Here is a 7,742-nt window from a genome sequence, read left to right as displayed (position 1 = left end):
TACCATTCTGGGCGTTTAATGCCAGGATGGCACAAGAGGGAAGATTTTGTTTTTAATTCAAATTTTTTTTCAAGTTTTCAAAATTTTTCAAAATCAAATCTTTTCAATCATATATTTTCAAAATCAATCTTTTTCCATTTTCAAAAATACTTGCTAACAATTAATGATTTGATTCAACATTTCAAGTATGTTGCCTTTTCTGTTGAGAAAGGTTTAATGTCTGAATCATATCTTTCTTGTTAGGCAGGTCATTAATTTTTAAAATCAAATCTTTTTAAATTGTTTTTCAAATCATATCTTCTCAATCACATCTTTTTTAAAAACCATAACTTTTCAATCATATCTTCTTAATCACATCTTTTTCAAAATAGTTTTCAATAATATCTTTTTGATTTCTAATTTCAAAATCTTTTTCAAAAATCACTTGATTTCTTTTTCCACTCTTAAGTTTTCGAAAATTAATTAGTATTTTTTCAAAATGTTTTTAAAATCTTTTTAATTTATTTTCAAAAATTTCTTCCCCTCTTCTCACATCCTTCTATTTATGGACTAACACTACTCCTCAATGCACAATTCGAACTCCATCTTTCCTTGATAAGTTCGAATTTTCTACATCTTCCTTCTATTTTTCTTTTCCTCTGACACCTCAAGAAATCTCTATACTATGACATAGAGGATTTCATATTTTCTTGTTCTCTTCTCTTTCATATGAGCAGGAGCAAAGACAAAAGCATTCTTGTTGAGGCTGATCCTGAACCTGAAAGGACCTTGAAGCGAAAGCTAAGAGAAGCTAAGGCACAACTCTCTGTAGAGGACCTAACAGAAATCTTCAAATAAGAAGAAGAACCCATGGCAGCCGAAAACAACAACAATGCCAACAATGCAAGGAAGGTGCTGGGTGACTTTACTGCACCTACTCCCGACTTCTATGGGAGAAGCATCTCTATCCCTGCCATTGGAGCAAACAACTTTGAGCTTAAGCCTCAATTAGTTTCTCTAATGCAACAGAATTGCAGGTTCCATGGACTTTCATTGGAAGATCCTCATCAGTTTTTAGCTGAGTTCTTGCAAATCTGTGACACTGTCAAGACTAATGGGGTTAACCCTGAGGTCTACAGACTTATGCTATTCCCTTTTGCTGTAAGAAACAGAGCTAGGATATGGTTGGACTCACAACCTAAAGAAAGCCTGAACTCTTGGGAAAAGCTAGTCAATGCCTTCTTGGCAAAGTTCTTTCCACCTCAAAAATTGAGTAAGCTTAGAGTGGAAGTCCAAACCTTCAGACAGAAGGAAGGTGAATCCCTCTATGAAGCTTGGGAAAGATACAAATAATTGATCAGAAAGTGTCCTTCTGACATGCTTTATGAATGGAGCATCATAGGTATTTTCTATGATGGTCTGTTTGAACTGTCCAAGATGTCATTGGACAGCTCTGCTGGAGGATCTCTTCATCCGAAGAAGACGCCTACAGAAGCTCAAGAACTCATTGAAATGGTTGTAAATAACCAATTCATGTACACTTCTGAAAGGAATCCAGTGAACAATGGGACGAATCAGAAGAAAGGAGTTCTTGAGATTGATACTCTGAATGCCATATTGGCTCAGAACAAAATATTGACTCAGCAAGTCAATATGATCTCTCAAAGTCTGTCTAGAATGCAAGCTATACCAGGCAGTACTAAGGATGCTTCATCTGAAGAAGAAGCTTATGATCCTGAGAACCTTTCAATGGAAGAGGTGAATTACATGGGAGAACCATATGGAAACACCTATAATCCTTCATGGAGAAATCATCCAAATATCTCATGGAAGGATCAACAGAGACCTTAACAAGGTTTCAACAACAATAATGGTGGAAGAAACAGGTTTAGCAATGGCAAGCCTTTTCCATCATCTTCTCAGCAACAGACAGAGAATTCTAAGCAGAGCCACTCTGACTTAGCAACCATGGTCTCTGATCTAATCAAAACCACTCAAAGTTTCATGACTGAAACAAGGTCCTCTATTAGGAATTTGGAGGCACAAGTGGGGTAGCTGAGCAAGAAAATTACTGAACTCCCTCCTAGTACTCTTCCAAGCAATACAGAAGAGAATCCAAAAGGAGAATGCAAGGCCATTAACATGACCCACATGGCCGAACTTAGAGAGGAGGAAAAGGCAGTGGTCGCCACTGAGGAAGACCTCAATGGACGTCCACTAGCCTCTAATGAATTCCCTAATGAGGAACCATGGGAATCTGAGGCTCATAATGAGACCATAGAGATTCCATTGGATTTACTTCTGCCATTCATGAGCTCTGATGAGTATTCTTCCTCTGAAGAGGATGAAGATGTCACTGAAGAGCAAGTTGCCAAGTACCTTGGAGCAATCATGAAGCTAAATGACAAGTTATTTGGTAATGAGACTTGGGAGAACGAACCTCCTTTGCTCACCAAAGAATTGGATGACTTGACTAGGCAGAGATTACCTCAAAAGAGACAGGATCCTGGGAAGTTTTCAATACCTTATACCATAGGCACCATGACCTTTGAGAAGGCTCTGTGTGACCTAGGGTCAAGCATAAACCTCATGCCTCTCTTTGTAATGGAGAAGCTAGGGATCTTTGAGGTGCAAGCTGCAAGAATCTCACTAGAGATGGCAGATAATTCAAGAAAACAAGCTTATGGACTTGTAGAGGATGTTCTGGTAAAGGTTGAAAACCATTACATCCCTGCTGATTTCATAGTCCTAGAGACTGGGAAGTGCATGGATGAATCCATCATCCATGGCAGACCCTTCCTAGCCACAGCAAAGGCTGTGATTGATGTTGACAGAGGAGAATTGATCATTCAAGTGAATGAAGAATCCCTTGTGTTTAAAGCTCAAGGATATCCCCCTGTTACCATGGAGAGGAAGCATGAAGAGCTTCTCTCAAAACAGAGTCAAATAGAGCCCCCACAGTCAAACTCTAAGTTTGGTGTTGGGAGGCCACAACCAACTTCTAAGTTTGGTGTTGAACCCCCACATTCAAACTCTGAGTTTGGTGTTAGGAGGTTCCAACATTGCTCTGAGTATCTGTAAGGCTCCATGAGGGCCCACTGTCAAGCTACTGACATTGAAGAAGCACTTGTTGGGAGGCAACCCATTGTTATATTTATCTATTTTCCTTTGTTATTTTATGTTTTCTGTAGGTTGATGATCATGGGAAGTCACAAAATCAACTGAAAAAGAAAAAATAGAATGAAAAATAGAAAGAAAAACAGCACACCCTGGAGGAAAACCTTGCTGGCGTTTAAACGCCAGTAAGGGCAGCAAATGGGCGTTTAACGCCCAGTCTGGCACCATTCTGGGCGTTTAACGCCAGAAAGGGGCACCAGACTGGTGTTAAATTCCAGGAAAGGGCAAGAGGCTGGCGTTAAACGCCAGAAATGGGCACCAGCCCGGCGTTTAACGCCAGAATTGGCATAAAGAGTATTTTTGCTCGCCACTTGGTGCAGGGATGAATTTTCCTTGACACCTCAGGATCTGTGGACCCCACAGGATCCCCACCTATCCCACAACTCTCTCTCTTCTTCACCCATTCACCAATTACCTCAACACCTCTTCCCCAAAAAAACCCCCACCTCCTAAACCCACCCATAATGGCCGAACCATACACCCCTCTCCATTCCTATATAAACCCATCTTCACTCTTTCATTTTCACACAACCTAAACACTACTTCTCCCCCTTGGCCGAACCATAAAGCCACCTCCATCTCCTCTATTTCTTCTTCTTCTACTCTCTTCTTCATTCTTTTGCTCGAGGACGAGCAAACCTTCTAAGTTTGGTGTGGTAAAAGCATTGCTTTTTGTTTTTCCATAACCATTTATGGCATCTAAGGCCGGAGAAATCTCTAGAAAGAGGAAAGGAAAGGCAAAAGCTTCCACCTCCGAGTCATGGGAGATGGAGAGATTCATCTCAAGGGTGCATCAAGACCACTTCTATGAAGTTGTGACCAAGAAGAAGGTGATCCCCGAGGTCCCTTTTCAAACTAAAAACAAAAGGTCAACTTTAATCAAAGGTTGGACCAAGTCATCATGGATATCTGTGTGGAAGGAGCTCAAAGCAAACAAGAGATCTCACTCATCATGAAATCCCTGAGATGCCTCAAGGGATGCACTTTCCTCCACAAAACTACTGGGATCAAATCAACACCTCCCTAGGAGAATTGAGTTCCAACATGGGACAACTAAGGGTGGAGCACCAAGAACATTCCATCCTCCTCCATGAAATTAGAGAAGATCAAAGAATCATGAGAGAGGAGCAACAAAGGCAAGGAAGAGACATTGAGGAGCTCAAGCACTACATAAGATCTTCAAGAGGAAGAACAAGCCGCCATCACTAAGGTGGACCCGTTCTTTAATTTCCTTGTTCTTTATTTTCCTGTTTTTTGAATTTTCATGCTTATGTTTATCTATGTTTGTGTCTTATAATCATTAGTGTCTTAGTGTCTATGCCTTAAAGTTATGAATGTCCTATGAATCCATCACCTTTCTTAAATGAAAAATATTCTTAATTGAAAAAGAGAAGAATTGCATAAATTTTGAATTTTATAACAGATTAATTATTTTGATGTGGTGGCAATACTTTGACTTCTGAATGTATGCTTGAACAGTGCATATGTCTTTTGAATTTGTTGTTCATGAATGTTGGCTCTTGAAAGAATGATGAAAAAGGAGACATGTTACTGAGGATTTGAAAAATCATAAAAATGATTCTTGAAGCAAGAAAAAGCAGTGAATACAAAAAAAGAGAAAAACGAAAAAAAAGAAGAAAAAAAAAGAAAAAAAATAAAGTTGTGAGCCAAGGCAAAAAGAGTGTGCTTAAGAACCCTGGACACCTCTAATTGGGTACTCTAGCAAAGTTGAGTCACAATCTGAAAAGGTTCACCCAGTTATGTGTCTGTGGCATGTATGTATCCGGTGGTAATACTGGAAGACAGAGTGCTTTGGGCCACGACCAAGACTAATAAAGTAGTTGTGTTCAAGAATCATCATACTTAACTAGGAGAATCAATAACACTATCTGGATTCTGTGTTCCTATAGAAGCCAATCATTCTGAATTTCAAAGGATAGAGTGAGATGCCAAAACTATTCAGAGGCAAAAAGCTAAAAGCCCCGCTCATCTAATTAATACTGATCTTCATAGATGTTTTTGGAATTCATTGCATATTCTCTTCTCTTTATCTTATTTGATTTTCAGTTGCTTGGGGATAAGCAACAATTTAAGTTTGGTGTTGTGATGAGCGGATAATTTATACGCTTTTTGGCATTGTTTTTAGTATGTTTTTAGTATGTTTTAGTTAGTTTTTATTATGTTTTTATTAGTTTTTAGTTAAAATTCACTTTTCTAGACTTTACTATGAATTTTTGTGTTTTTCTGTGATTTCAGGTATTTTCTGGCTGAAATTGAGGGACCTGAGCAAAAATCTGATTCAGAGGCTGAAAAGGACTGCAGATGCTGTTGGATTCTGACCTCCCTGCACTCGAAGCGAATTTTCTGGAGCTACAGAAGCTCAATTGGCGCGCTCTCAACTGCGTTGAAAAGTAGACATCCTGGGCTTTCCAGCAATGTATAATAGTCCATATTTTACCCGAGATTTGATGGCCCAAACCGGCGTTCCAAATCAGCTCAATACTGCCCGGCGTTAAACGCCGGAACTGGCACAAGAATGGGAGTTAAACGCCCAAACTGGCACAAAAGCTGGCGTTTAACTCCAAGAAAAGTCTCTACACGAAAATGCTTCAATGCTCAGCCCAAGCACACACCAAGTGGGTCCGGAAGTGGATTTTTATGTCATTTCTGTAAACCCTAGGCTACTAGTTCTCTACAAATAGGACCTTTTGCTATTGTATTTTCATCTTTGGATCTTTGATCATCTTGAGATCTTTGAATCTTCTGATCATGTTTTGGGGGCTGGCCTCACGGCCATGCCTAGACCTTGTTCTTGTGTATTTTCAACGGTGGAGTTTCTACACACCATAGATTAAGGTGTGGAGCTCTGCTGTACCTCGAGTATTAATGCAATTACTATTGTTCTTCTATTCAATTCGGCTTATTCTTGTTCTAAGATATTCATTCGCACCCAAGAACATGATGAATGTGATGATTATGTGACGCTCATCATCATTCTCACTTATGAACGCGTGCCTGACAACCACTCCCGTTCTACAAGCAAACAAGGCTTGAATGTTTATCTCTTGGATTCCTTAATCGGAATCTTCGTGGTATAAGCTAGAATTCATGGCGGCATTCAAGAGAATCCGGAAGGTCTAAACCTTGTCTGTGGTATTCTTAGTAGGATTCAATGATTGAATGACTGTGACGAGCTTCAAACTCATGAAGGCTGGGCGTTAGTGACAGACGCAAAAGAATCAATGGATTCTATTCCAACCTGATTGAGAACCGACAGATGATTAGTCGTGCTGTGACAGAGCGCGTTGTACATTTTCACTGAGAGGACAGTATTGTAGACACTGACAACGGTGATGCCCAACATACAACTTGCCATGGAAAGGAGTAAGAAGGATTGGATGAAGACAGTAGGAAAGCAGAGAGACGGAAGGGACAAAGCATCTCCATACGCTTATCTGAAATTCTCACCAATGAATTACATAAGTATCTCTATCTTTATTTTATGCTTTATTCATATATCATCCATAACCATTTGAATCTGCCTGACTGAGATTTACAAGATGACCATAGCTTGTTTCATACCAACAATCTCCGTGGGATCGACCCTTACTAGCGTAAGGTTTATTACTTGGACGACCCAGTGCACTTGCTGGTTAGTTGTGCGAAGTTGTGAAATTATGTTTAGACCATGGTATTGAGCACCAAGTTTTTGGAGCCATTACCGGGGACTGTTTGAGTTGTGAAAGGAATGAATCACAATTTCGTGCACCATTGGGCATAGTGACAGAGGCAAAAGGATCAATGCATCCTATTCCAACATGAGTGAGAACCGACAGATGATTAGCCGTGTGGTGATAGCGCATTTGGACCATTTTCACTGAGAGGATGGACGGTAGCCGTTGACAACGGTGATCCCCAACATACAGCTTGCCATGGAAAGGAGTATGAATGATTGAATGAAGACGGTAGGAAAGCAGAGATTCAGAAGGAATAACGCATCTCCATATGCTTATCTGAAATTCCCACCAATTAATTACATAAGTATCTCTATCTTTATTTTATGTTTTATTTATCTTTTAATTATCAGAACTCGATAACCACTTGAATCCGCCTGACTGAGATTTACAAGATGATCATAGCTTGCTTCAAGCCGACAATTTCCGTGGGATCGACCCTTACTCACGTAAGGTTTATTACTTGGACGACCCAGTGCACTTGCTGGTTAGTTGTGCGAAGTTGTGAAAAAGAGTTGAGATTACAATTGTGCGTACCAAGTTGTTGGCGCCATTGAGATCACAATTTCGTGCACCAGTTACTCACCAAACTAATCACATAGAATGAAAGAGGAGGAGATAAGCTTCGCCTTGCTGCAAACGATGCAGTGATCGGAGTTTCGGATAAAAAGTTATGGAGGTTTTGAAGATTGAAGTGAATAGTGGATGCTAGATTTTGTTCTTCCTCTCTTTCCTCTCTTCATTTCTGCTGCCCCTTCTAAAATGAGGGTGTGGTATGATGAAATGCTCTAAGTGATGAGATTATATGTCATGAATTTTGGCCTTGGACCCAATTGATGATTTTTGGCTCGT

At 39.9% G+C, this 7,742-nt stretch overlaps 1 non-coding gene across 1 annotated transcript; it reads right to left on the bottom strand.

Annotated features, from left to right (window-relative positions):
* Positions 1-1,254: 1,254 nt before the first annotated feature.
* LOC130948451 (small nucleolar RNA R71) lies at positions 1,255-1,362 on the bottom strand. Its single transcript, XR_009073061.1, has one exon. It is a non-coding gene; the product is annotated as a small nucleolar RNA R71 (small nucleolar RNA).
* Between the last annotated feature and the right edge of the window lie 6,380 nt (positions 1,363-7,742).

The sequence above is a fragment of the Arachis stenosperma genome, chromosome 1, assembly GCF_014773155.1.
Source record: "Arachis stenosperma cultivar V10309 chromosome 1, arast.V10309.gnm1.PFL2, whole genome shotgun sequence".
Lineage (NCBI taxonomy): Eukaryota > Viridiplantae > Streptophyta > Magnoliopsida > Fabales > Fabaceae > Arachis > Arachis stenosperma.
This window is presented reverse-complemented; position numbering and strand designations above follow the sequence as displayed.